Consider the following 14,465-nt stretch of genomic DNA (forward strand, 5'->3'; position numbering starts at 1 on the left):
TATGAATGGACTGCTACTTGCCTTGCAGATGGGCTACACCTACCAAGATCCTAAGTTCCTGTATTCTTCCTGAATTTTGGCCACTCTCTGAAGGGGTTCATGGTTTTGTGTCCAAGATGTGTACCACATTCAAGCTCTGTGACATGGCCATGGACTGGATTGCTGAAGGGCATGCCGAGCATCTTAGAAAACTCAAAAATTAGCATGACTGGTAAGGATCTCTCTGGAGAATCCCTGCGTGGATAGATAGTAACCCAAGTTGCATGATTAGGAGCTGTCCAGTGCCACAGTGTTCAATTAAAGAAAAGTTTTTCTCCAGGCTTCTTTCTTGCCTATTGTTCTGTTCCCCTGAATGTCAGGGAGGTGTTTGCCTTAGGGCACTCCTTTGTAACTCCTCAAGAAAACAGATTCAAATGGAAATGAAGAGGCCTAATCTGTGCCTTTTAATAAAGTGCTTTGTAAAAGCTGTGTCTGAATCAGACTCTTGGCCCTGGGTGTGGCTGTGAATTACATTCTCAGCACCCCAGGAAACTCAAGAAAAATCCCATATGTCCATCCCAATCTAAAAGTGTGAAAAAGAAGTATACTATTGGATGAAGTCTCTTGCCTTCCTCTGGTCAGGCTGCTGACCCCTATGAAGTCAGAAGAGGGATCCTCTGGGTCAAATGAGTTGTTGTAAGCCCTCCAGTAACTAGCACACAGGTGTTTGGGTTTTTTCATGAGTCCAGTACACATAAAGAATCTACCCCTGGTAGGCAGGAGGCCTCTAATTTGAGAAGCAGAGCAGTATTAACTACAGGACCATTTAATCTATCCTGTTTCTCAGGAAGGGTGTCCAGGCCACCATGACATTTGGCATATTATGGGCATGAGAGCTTATTTTGCACACCATCTAAGACTGCTCACCCTATAGAAACCCCAGCCAGAATGTTATGATGAGTGTCTCTATGGAAGCAGATGAGGTCCATGTGGGAGTGTTTTTGTTGGAAGAGCGGTCTTTTGTGTGGTGGTTGGAAGATTACTGGGTCCACCTCAGCTTGAAATCTGGTGTGATGCCATTAGAGACTGAGTTCTGGAATTGATATCAGAGAACTATTGCTATGAATTGTGTTGGGATTTTAGAAGGCCAGGCATTAGAAGAGCCTTTGGAAACGGAGATCTAGGCCGAGGGTGGCTTTCTCCACAACACTGGGAATCTCAGCCAGGATTTCACATGATTTTGCTGTGAAAGCCTTTTCTGCTATAGTTGAGAGCCAAAACTCACAGGAACCTCATATTTTAGACCCCAATATGCCTGGATTCCTGTGACCTTTCGCCACTCCTTGGGAACCTTGCCTGCATGCGATCTCCAGAGCTTTTACTGAAAGGAGATTCCTCAACACTTAATGGCTCCTGAATGAATCAAAACCCACAGTGTCAACTTCTTCATTCTTGAAATATGGCTAGGCCAATACCATGAAGTTTTTGAGAATCCCATGACCAGAAATCCCTGGAGAACCTTTAGATCTCCTGTTGCTCATCATGATTCAACAAGCCAGTGCCATTTTTGACTGAGTGGAATTCATGACCATGGTGAAGAACAGAGATGCCAGTGAGAAGGAGCCAGCAAGGAACTGGGCCTGGAGCAATGGAGTGCAGGTGTGTGATCCAACATCTGTGGTGGGCCCCTGTGGTTCTGTCATTGGCTTCCAAATGACATGTAACTGACAAGGTGCAGCCAGGAGAGCCTAAAATATAAAGGCATGTTGTTGTGGGGAGAGGATTGGGTGCGATGCTCAAAAATATCTTGCTATGCTCAAGTGGGAAAGATATATGGGGTAGCGGCCCAGTTTTTGTTTTTGCTTTCAGACCCTGACTCACCCCACATGGCAGAGCTCCCTCCAGCATTGTGTCCTGGTTGGCCTTTTTGTATTTCAAAAACAAACACCAATTTTCCAGGGAAGCTGTAAGAAATTAAAACTGGGCGGTGAGCCAAAGGCTTCACAATGCACCCAGGGAGCCATTCATACCCCAACGGCCACAGTTACCTGCATAGAGAGGATTCAGGTCTGCTGCCTCCTGTTCCATTGGAAAATATGAATTTATGTCCTCCTGTTCACATAGACTCAGACCAAGCTTTCATGATCTCACTACAAAGAAAGCTAAAACACAAAGCTATATTTCTAGTGGACGAATGTCAGAGGCAGATAGTCAAGAAGTCATTAGGCCAGCAAAGTTCCATGTTTGTGGAATGTTTACCCTGTCCTCTACTTTTGGGATCTCTTCTGCCACATCCAAGTTTGTGAGCTCCTCAGAATTTCCAATTCCAGATATGCATTCACAGATTTTTTTTTTCCTCTTCTCCTCTCATTGTGTCTTCTTTGGGGTGATAGTAATGTCCAGGCATTGTGGTGGATGACAGTGGAAGCTTTTTATGTGCCACGTGTTCCGATATGTATTATGCTCATTTTCCATTTTGCCATTTGAAATATTGAATCTCTGACACTAACCCATAACCTTCTAGGCTCTGACTACTTATCCTAACATCGATAAAAATAATCCTAAAGGAATAGAATTAGAGGCATTTGATAGGAGGCATGGTATATACTTGGACTTGCCTTTTGCTTCATCAAAGATACATATTATAAAACCTGTGACACATTTTTCTCATTTTACTTCTCCAAGAATTTTCAAAATTAACAAATATGTAACTTCCTGACTCCCGGTCTCTGTCGCCTGGATCACAATGGGTATTTTTATATACATATATATAATCCTTCTGCCATTACAGGTATATGTTTGAGAGTATTCTCACTTTGGTATATATGAATTTCATGAAGAGATCACTGCCCCCCAGTACACTGAGGTAACTGAAAATTCAAGCTGTGGTGAGCTTTATACTTCAACCAGTTTAGACATGACACAATGTAGAGGAAAATGAATATTTTGGGTACATATGTGAAGGATATATATCCCCTTATGAATTTCGATTGGCATACATACTATTACATTTTAATTTATTAAATATATACATACATATAGTATGAATTTGCAAACATGAACTATATGTGTCATATACTTTTACAACCTTGATTCTTTCATGTCCATCTGTGTGGATTTTTAATTAACTTTTCAGGAGATATTTTTCAGAAGTATTCATTTTCTTCACATACCTATTCATTTTGGGATACTCAAAATGAACTTCAGTGAATATTGAGTACTAACCCTAATATTTCTACAGCAAGTGACACAGTTTAACATCAATGAAAGTATATTCATATGGGATATGATGTGTATTTTGAATTAAATTTTTATTCAAATTTGTTATATTCCTATTTCTTCAGTATATATACATCATAGGATGTATCATTTCATCCACAATTCACAAATTGATATGCATATGATTCACTTTCATTCACTCCTTGTATCAGATCCCATGTATTTCTCCATGTTGCTTTACTTGATTTTTCACGAGATTTCTTTTATATCACATAACTTTTGAATTCCATCATCATTTTTGAAGCAAAACTCAAACAGAGTTGGTTATAATTAGTAACCCTAATATTACCACTACATGTATAACTACTTGAATTGAATGTTTGTATATGAATACCAGATTTCATGTATTTTTTAAAATATCAATTCGATCCATTATTTAAAATAGTAACCTATTATATTTTTTACTCACCCTATGGTCTATTCATGCATCATCTGTATATACATAAACCCATGGTATACCTATTTTTATCCCCAAACTCTAAATGATAGGGTTTCAAAACATGCTCCCGGAAATGGTGGAAGAAATACGCATGTCACCTGATCCATATATTCCTTTCATCACATCATGTTCTGGACACAAAATGAAAAACTCACACTTATCTTATTCTTCTCCCAAAGCCTCATTTTAAAGAGAGCATGGATTACTGAAATCATCTACATCTGCATTGCCGATTGTTTTCAAATTTCAATCCTATGGTGAGTATACACTTGAGTCTTTCAAGGATAGTGTGTTCAACTACCCCCCTGTTGAAATTATCCCTGATCTTATCACTCATTTTGTACTTTGCCTGATCTACTAACATCCTTATTGATATCTATTTCCTCAAGTGCCTCTTTGTGACTGACTCTTCATGTGTGCTGACATTCCCATTTACACTTTAAAAGAAATTCATTGGATTGCAAAAACGGCCTTTGGTCCAAATCCTAAACTCACTATTCTTCCTTACCCTACACTGGAATCCTGCCTATTGTCTCCATTTCACTGTAAGTTCTCTTTTACATTCAGTAGTCTGAGGTACAAGATCTCAGGCAATTGTCTATGGATTTAGAGGATTCATCTCTGCAGAACATAATTCAAAACTATGTATCCAAATCAAGGCCCCAACAAACTTGTGTGCTTCACATCTTACCTAGCTTTCTATTTTCATACTTACATTTCACCTTACATTTCTATAAATATCCCAGTTGCCCAATACCTGTATTCATCCAGCAGAATGACTTTTAACCCAAATCGAACATGATATGACCCTTGACCATACTCTGAGAAGCTCAAAGGTAGATGCAGAAATGATCCCTGGAGCAAATGTAGGCAGCTAGGTAGGACCTGTGAGGTCTAAAGTCATCTTCCATGGTCAAGAACCCAGTCAGGATGAAGGGATGAGACTGAATCAGCCTCTCTCTTCTCAATGCAGGGAAGATGGACACAATCAGGTCTGTGTGGATTGCTGATCCCAGGCTCCTAGGGTGTATAGAACTTTATGTCTTGTGAAAATGTCACAGGAAGGTGGGGCAGCCTCCATCTCATGTGATCTTTGGAAACAACTGTTAGGACAAAGTGGTTGCCAAGGCAGTGACCTCATTCACTTCCCTGAAGGAAGTGACCTCACCTCACCTCACTTCCTTGGTGATGGAACTCTCTGAACTTGGGATCCAGGAGGCAAGGCATCCAGAGGCAGTTCCACTCCCAGTGGGCTCACTTGATTGTCTCTACCAAGGCCAGAGTCATTCTTTCATGACACCTAGTGATGTGTGAATAGCCAAAAGCCTTGAATGGTCTGAACAGGGGCCTTTCCTGAGAAAGAAGTGTTGGCTCATTGCTGGCTCCTGACAACTACACAGAGATGGCCAAGAAGACCAGAGCTGAGACAGGACAGGCCACTGCTGGGGAACATATTTTCACCCACCAGTCAGAGGAGAGAGTGGATAGATGCAGACCATATACAGGGTTGGTTTGAGTATCTCAGTGGGTGTGTGTTTCAATTTGTCGTTTTGTCTCATGTTATGAGAACATGAAGGAAAAACGTTTTGTTGTTGTTGTTGTTGGTTTTAAATGGACTGTTAACTAGTGAGTCTTTCTATGTCAGTGGATCCCACTGGGTTTGTGGTTAAAGAGAGTAGAGAGAAAAATGCAGCCATAAATGTGTCCTGTCTAGTGGAAATCTTTGCAGGACTCCTCATGGCCAATTTATGAATGGACTGCTGCTTGCCTTGCAGATGGGCAACACCTATCAAGATCCTAAGTTCCTGTATTCTTCCTGAATTTTGGCCACTCTCTGAAGGGGTTCATGGTTTTGTGTCCAAGATGTGTACCACATTCAAGCTCTGTGACATGGCCATGGACTGGATTGCTGAAGGGCATGCCAAGCATCTCAGAAAACTCAAAAATTAGCATGACTGGTAAGGATCTCTCTGGAGAATCCCTGCGTGGATAGATAGTCACCCAAGTTGCATGATTAGGAGCTGTCCAGTGCCACAGTGTTCAATTAAAGAAAAGTTTTTCTCCAGGCTTCTTTCTTCCCTATTGTTCTGTTCCCCTGAATGTCAGGGAGGTGTTTGCCTTAGGGCACGCACTCCTTTGTAACTCCTCAAGAAAACAGTTTCAAATGGAAATGAAGAGGCCTAATCTGTGCCTTTTAATAAAGTGCTTTGTAAAAGCTGTGTCTGAATCAGACTATTGGCCCTGTGTGTGGCTGTGAATTACATTCTCAGCACCCCAGGAAACTCAAGAAAAATCCCATGTGTCCATCCAAATCTAAAAGTGTGAAAAAGAAGCGTAATATTGAATGAAGTCTCTTGCCTTCCTCTGGTCAGGCTCCTGACCCCTATGAAGTAAGAACAGGGATCCTCTGGGTCAAATGAGTTGTTGCAAGCCCTCCAATAACTAGCACACAGGTGTTTGAGTTTTTTTCATGAGTCCAGTACACTGGCAGGCAGGAGGCCTCTAATTTGACAAGCAGAGCAAAATTAACTACAGGCCCATTTTATCTATTCTGTTTCTCAGGAAGGGTGTCCAGGCCACCATGACATTGGCATATCATGGGCATGAGAGCTTACTTTGCACACCATCCAAGACTGCTCACCCTATAGAAACCCCCAGCCAGAATGTTATGATGAGTCTCTGTATGGAAGAAGATGAGGGCCATGTGGGAATGTTTGTGTTAGCATAATGGTCTTTTGTGTGCTGGTTGGAAAACATAACTGGGTCCACCTCAGCTTGAACTCTGGTGTGATGCCATTAGAGACTGAGTTCTGGAACTGATATCAGAGAACTATTGCTATAAATTGTGTTGGGATTTTAGAAGGCCAGGCATTAGAAGAGCCTTTGGAAATGGAGATCTAGGCCGAGAGTGGCTTTCTTCACAGCACTGGGAATCTCAGCCAGGATTTCACATGATTTTGCTGTGAAAGCCTTTTCAGCTATAGTTGAGAGCCAAAACTCACAGGAACCTCATATTTTAGACCCCAATATGCCTGGATTCCTGTGACTTTTCGCCACTCCTTGGGAACATTGCATGCATGTGATCTCCAGAGCTTTTACTGAAAAAACATTCCTCAACAGTTAATGGCTCCAGAATGAATCAAAACCCACAGTGCCAACTTCTTCATTCTTGAAATATGGCTAGGCCAATACCATGAAATTTTTGAGAATCCCATGACCAGAATTCCCTGGAGAACCTTTAGATCTCCTGTTGCTCATCATGACTGAACCAGCAAGTGCCATTTTTGACTGAGTGGAATTCATGACCATGGTGAAGAACAGAGATGCCAGTGAGTAGGTGCCAGCAGGGAACTGGGCCTGGAGCAATGGAGTGCAGGTGTGTGATCCAACATCTGTGGTGGGCCCCTGTGGATCTGTCATTGGCTTCCAAATGACATGTTACTGACAAGGCGCAGCCAGGAGACCCAAAAATATAAAGGCATGTTGTTGTGGGGAGAGGATTTGGTGCGATGATCAGAAACAAGTTGCTTTGTTCAAGTGGGAAAGATATATGGGGTAGCAGCCCAGTTTTTGTTTTTGCCTTCAGACCCTGACTCACCCCATGTGACAGATCTCCCTCTAGCACTGTGTCCTGGTTGACCTATTTGTATTTCAAAAACAAACACCAATTTTCCAGGGAAGCTGTAAGAAATGCCATTAAACTGGGCCATGAGCCAAAAGCTTCACAATGCACCCAGGGAGCCATTCATACCCCAACGGCCACAGTTACCTCCATAGAGAGGATTCAGCTCTGCTTCCTCCTGTTCCTATTGGAAAATATGAACCCATGTCCTCCTGTTCACATAGACTCAGAGCAAGCTTTCATGATCTCACTACAAAGTAAGCTAAAACACAAAGCTATATTTCTAGTGGACGAATGTCAGAGGCAGATAGTCAAGAAGTCATTAGGCCAGCAAAGTTCCATGTTTGTGGAATGTTTACTCTGTCCTCTACTTTTGGGATCTCTTCTGCCACACCCAAGTTTGTGAGCTCCTCAGAATTTCTAATTCCAGATATGCATTCACAGATTTTTTTTCCTCTTCTCTCATTGTGTCTTCCTTAGGGTGATAGTAATGTCCAGGCATTGTGGTGGATGACAGTGGAAGATGTTTATGTGCCACATGTTCCCATATGTATTAGACTCATTTTCCGTTTTTCCATGTGAAATATTGAATCTCTGACACTAATCCATAACCTTGTAGGCTCTGACTACTTATCCTAACATCGATAAAAATAATCCTAAAAATAGAAGTAGAGGCATTTGATAAGAGGCATGGTGTATGCTTGGAATTGCCTTTTGCTTCATCAGAGATACATATAATAAAACCTGTGACATATTTTCTCATTTTACTTCTCCAAGAATTTTCAAAATTAACAAATATGTAACTTCCTGACTCCCGGTCTCTGTCGCCTGGGTCACAATGAATATTTTTATACACATATACATAATCCTACTGCCATCACAGGTATATTTTTGAGAGTACTCTCACTTTGGTAAATACGAATTCCTGAAGAGATCACTGCCCCCCAATTCACTGAGGTAACCGAAAATTCAAGCTGTGGTGAGCTTTATACTTCAACTAGTTTAGACCTGAAACAATGTAGATTAAAATGAATATTTTGGGTACATATGTGAAGGATATATATATCCCCTTATGAATTTCGATTGGCATACATACTATTACATTTTAATGATATATATATATATATATATATATATATATATATATATATATATTATGAATTTGCAAACATGAACTATATGTGTCATATACTTATACTACCTTGATTCTTTCATGTCCATCTGCGTGAATTTATAATCAACTTTTCAGGAGATATTTTTCAGAAATATTCATTTTCTTGACATACATATTCATTTCGGAATACTCAAAATGAACTTCAGTGAATATTGAGTACTAACCCTAATATTTCTACAGCAAGTGACCCAGTTTAACATCAATGAAAGTATATTCATATGGGACATGATGTGTATTTTGAATTAAATTTTTTTTCAAATTTGTTCTATTCCTATTTCTTCAGTATATATACATCATAGGATGTATCATTTCATCCACAATTCACAAATTGATATGCATATGATTCACTTTCATTCACTCCCTGTATCAGATCAGATGTATTTCTCCATGTAACTTTACTTGCATTTTCATGAGATTTCTTTTATATTAAATAACTTTTGAATTCCATCATCATTTTCGAAGCAAAACTCAAACAGAGTTGGTTATAATTAGTAACCCTAATATTACCACTACATGTATAACTACTTGGATTGAATGTTTGTATGTGAATACCAGATTTCTTGTATTTTTGAAAATATCAATTCAATCCATTATTTAAAATAGTAACCTGTTATCTTCTTTATTCACCCTATGGTCTATTCATGCATCATCTGTATATACATAAACCCAGGGTACACCTATTTTTATCCCCAAACTCTAAATGATAGGGTTTCAAAACATGCTCCCAGAAATGGTGGAAGAAATACGCATGTCACCTGCTCCATATATTCCTTTCATCATATCATGTTCTGGACACAAAATGAAAAACTCACACTTATCTTATTCTTCTCCCAAAGCCTCATTTTAAAGAGAGCATGGATTACTGAAATCATCTACATCTGCATTGCTGATTGTTTTCAAATTTCAATCCTATGGTGAGTATACACTTGATTCTTTCAAGGATAGAGTGTTCAACTACCCCCTTGTTGAAATTATCCCTGATCTTATCACTCATTTTGTACTTTGCCTGATCTCCTAACATCCTTATTGATATCTATTTCCCCAAGTGCCTTGTTGCGACTGACTCTTCATGTGTGCTGACATTCCCATTTACACTTCTCTGCATGGTCAGACAGATTTGCAGGGAATTGTTGGGCGGTGTGCTAGGTAGGACTTTTGGGTGCAGGTGGACGTGGGGCAGCTGTTTTCCTGTGGACAGTGGCTGCTTCATCCACAAAAGCAGCCATTTGTTCCCCACCAGAGCTGTCCAGAGTGATGACATTTTAATTTTATTATCAGGACCATGAGGCTTCTAGCTGGGATCACACCTCCCTAAGCGGTTGTAAGGAAACTCTGTGAATAGAAATCTATACAGTGGTGGAAAGATCTCAGACCAGCCATCCCTTGGGAGGTGGAAGTTAAAGGTTAGTTTCACTCAATTGGCAGAAAAGTTTTGAGGGTAAAGTTCATTTTCATAACGTTTCTTTTAGCTGGAGATAGAATAAATGGGGCAAAGATGAATGTGATTTGTACATTGGGTAATTGGGTTAGATTGATGAACGTGGTTACATATCCAGGGCACAATATGAGCTACTTTTGTATGTACAGATTCTTTTACTTCCCACTATAATCTCAGAGGGTAGACATCATCACTCCCCAGTTCTTACAGATGGGGAACTGAGATGTGGATAAATTGAGGAGCCGCCCAGATCTCCCAGATGGTAAATGGCAGAGCTAAGATTTGAACTGCAGTCTTGTGACACAGTCTCTGGTTGTGGCCAGTATACTGCATTACCTGGACATGCAGGGAGGGTCTAGATAGTATGGCTGGATATGTTCCTGAGCTCTATGGCATTCTGTGAAGCAGTGTCCCATTGGGTGTAAGTCATCAATTGCATTTTGTCACTTCCAGTAGCCTCCTGGAGGGAAGGGTTCTATTCTGAGTCCTGGCACCCTGCTTGATGCCTGCCATTTAGGACCTGTATCCATTTGCAGATCTCTATGTCAGCAACCTGGGTCAGAGTGGAACAGGAAGGCAGAGGGCTTCAAGTGGTCTCCATGACTCTTGTCAGCTCTTATCAGGATGAACAGAGGTAATGTCTTGGATCATTGTTTAGGGTTCACTGAAATCAAAGCTAAAAGATGATCTTAAAAAAGAAAAGCACTCATTTTTGATGTGTTTGGTTGCTCTCCCTCTTTATCATTAATGTTTTTTTTTTTCTGGAACCATGTACAGGCAGTCAACCTCCCCTGTTCCTCTGTAAAAGTTAATCCAGCAAGGTGTTTGGTTATCATTGCCAAATAAATTAATTGAGAACAACTATTATCATCTTAAAGCTTAATTCTTTCCCTTTGTACTTTCTGGATGCTTATAGGACATTGATTCCTCTCCAATCTGCTGGGCTTCTGCAGGAGTTCCAGATTTTTCTCCCCACTGTGAGAGTTTTGTGCGTTGAGTGCAAAGCTTCAGTTACCAAGTGCTTAGTTTAGCTGTGGTTTGTCCACCCAGGGTTCCTGTGTTGGAAGCTTGCTCCTGAATGTGGTGATATGGGGGATGGTGTAACCTTGAAGAGGTGGAGCTAGTGGTAGGTCACTGAGGACACTGCCCTCAGAAATGGAGACATAAAGATGCTGCCCTTAGAAGAGACTCTGGTTAGTTCTTGCATCTTGAGAGTCATTTTGAAAGAGTAAGACTTCTCCACAGTCTCTGGCTTCCTAGCTCATCATGTGCTCTCTCCTTTTTGCTTGTATTCCTGCAACAATGCGATCTGGCATGATGTTATATAGCCAAAGAAGGAACCCTCATCAGAGGCTGAATTAATAAGAACATCTGATTTTGATTTTTTCAGCTTCCCAAACTGTAATATATAAACCTCTTTTCTTTATAAAGTACATAGCCCACAACCTCAAATATACGGGTCACTGGAGGAACCCAGAAACACCATGGAGGAACCCAGCAACACCATCAGGGTAGTGCCCAGGACACATTATCCATCAGATCTCTCATCAGACGAACCAGAGGGAGCACAGGGTTGGACATCTGCACCTCCACCAGCACAGTACTAACACCAGAGATGGGAGTTCAAATCATTCCCACAGGAGTAAAAGGACCTCTTCCCCAAGGAACAGTAGGCTTATTATTGGGACACAGTTCTTCTCCTACAAAAGGACTTATGATAAGTCCTGGGGTAATTGATCCCAATTATGAAGGTGAAATAAAAATTATAGCTAGTTCTCCAAAGGGTATATCAGTAACTTCATCAGGAGACAGAATAGCACAGTTATTAATAATACCCAGCCTACATGATAAATTTTCCAGTAGTACAATAGAAAGAGGTTCCAGGGGATTAGGCTCCACAGTTGTAGATTGGTCTCTGCTGTCTTTAAATTTAGATTCTCGCCCAATGCTAAAACTAAATATTCAAGGATATGAATTTAACGGGCTACTGGTCACATGCAGACCTTAGCATCATATCTCATCAAGAATGGTCCAAACATTGACCATTACAACAAGGCAGTCAAACACTTTGAGGCCTAGGAGTGGCAACTAATTCCCATAGAAATGCAATGGTGTTAGATTGGAAGAATCCTGAAGGATGTGAAGGAACTATACAGCCATATTTATTGGATCATCTTCCTATAAATTTATGGGGACGAGATGTCCTAGATCAATTAGGTTTGCAATTAACAAATAATAGCAATGCAAATGTGCCCACTATTAGGGCTAGACAAGATTTTAGGAAAGAAAAAAGATTAGGAGAACAAGAACAAGGTATAGCAGTACCAATTCAAATAGATCAAGGAATAAATAGACATAGATTGGGTTTTCAGAAGGGGTCACTGAGACAATAAAAATTACTTGGAAATCAGAAAGACCAGTATGGGTTTCTCAGTGGCCCCTGATTAAAGAAAAGATACAAGCAGACCATGACCTGGTCAAACAACAATTAACGGGGGGACATATACAACCTTCCATATCTCCCTATAATACTCCGATTTTTGTCATTAAAAAGAAATCTGGTAAATGGAGATTATTGCAAGATTTAAGAGCCATTAATAATGAGATGCTTATTATGGGACCTGCTCAATCAGGGATTCCCCAATAGTCTGCTTTGCCAAAAACCTGGTATGTTTTAGCTATAGATATTAAAGATTGTTTTTTTTTTTCAATTCCAATTCATCCTGAGGATAGTCCAGGTTTTGCATTTACTATCCCTGCACTAAATCATGAAGTTCCTTATCAGAGATATGAATGGAAAGTACTCCCTCAAGGGATGGCTAACAGCCCAACTATGTGTCAAATTTTTGTTAACAAAGCTATCCAGCCACTTAGAAATCAAAATCCTGAACTACAAATATTTCACTATATGGATTATTTATTATTAGCACATAAACTTAAAAACACATTGCTACAATATTATGCCACACTTACAAATTTAGTAAAAAATTATAACCTAGAGATAGCAATAGATAAAGTACAATTAAATTTTCCAATTAATTATTTAGGAGTTCTATTATCTTCAACCATGGTGCATTCACCAAAAATTCAAATACAAGTAGATCAACTCAAATCACTGAACGACTTTCAAAAATTATTAGAAGACATAAATTGAATAAGACCTTATCTAGGCATACCAATGGGAGAGTTGGGACCTTTATTTGCTCTCCTAATAGGTCCATCAGATCCAAATTCACCCTGCATGTTAACGCCTGAAGCAAGAAAGGCATTAAAAATCATTGAAACATATATGGAAAATATGCATTTGGATAGAATTGATATAAGTTTGCCTTTATTAATTATTGTAACACCAACAAAAAAATATTCCTACAGGAGTATTTTGGCAAGAAGGTCCATTATTGTGGATACATTTATCTTATTCTCCTAACACTATTCTTATTAGGTATCCTGAGGCTGTAGGACAATTAATACTCAAAGGAATAAAAAGCAGCAAAGGGAGTGTTTGGAATTTCTCCCAATAAAATTATTACTCCATATGCTGTGGATCAAATTGTTGAGTTAGATAATGAGTGAAATACTTGGGCAGTAATCATTTGTAAATCTAATATTTCATTTGATAACCACTTACCATCTAATCCTTTATTGTCTTTTTGGTCTTCGCATCCTATAGTTTTTCCAAAAATGACAAGAAAAACACCTATCATGAATGCTCCAAATATATTCACTGATGGGTCAAAAAATGGTACAGCAGTAGTAGTTACTGCTGATCAAACTTTTACATTTTCAGTACCCAAACAATCAGCTCAAAAGGAAGAGCTTAATGCAGTATTACAAGATTTTGTGATGTTTAAAGATTCTGTAGTTAATTTATTTTCTGATAGTCAGTATATAGTTAATGCTTTGGTATCCCTTGAAGATGTTGGTAGGATTTCCCCTTCCTCTACTGTTTTCTCTTTGTTTTTCACTATACAAAGTCTAATCTGGGACAGAAAAGATCCATTCTTTATAGGACATATCAGGGCACATACAGGATTGCACATACATAGTCTTCGTTTTCTCCCAAATTTAATTTGCCCAGTTACACCTCAGTGTTGTAGCAGTGCTGTGTACCTGACATAGTACTAAGATCTTATCATACCATTGTAGTGACCTGGAAGAGATTTAAGAGTCCTTTCTCTTTTTGAGTTTGAATCATAGCTTTGATGTGGTCCTTCTTGTTTTATGTTCTTGTTCCTAATGTAAAAGTGTTTAACGTTTTTTGGTTGTTTGGGTAGTAGGGGGATAAGGTTTTAACTGGTTATTCTTGAATTGCTTTTACAATAAACCAATTTTATAATCTTTAAATACATCAACTTTATATATATATGTATGTATATATATTTTTTTAATTTAGGGCTTCTTAACTCTACTTATGATTGATGGAACACATTGATTTGGAATTTCAGATCTTCCAAAGCACTATTTGTTGTAATATTATTTTTTAAATATAGTGCCTTTTAAAAATAACATAAGGAAGTGACTGTAATACAAATAA

Source organism: Callospermophilus lateralis, chromosome 11 (assembly GCF_048772815.1).
Source record: "Callospermophilus lateralis isolate mCalLat2 chromosome 11, mCalLat2.hap1, whole genome shotgun sequence".
Lineage (NCBI taxonomy): Eukaryota > Metazoa > Chordata > Mammalia > Rodentia > Sciuridae > Callospermophilus > Callospermophilus lateralis.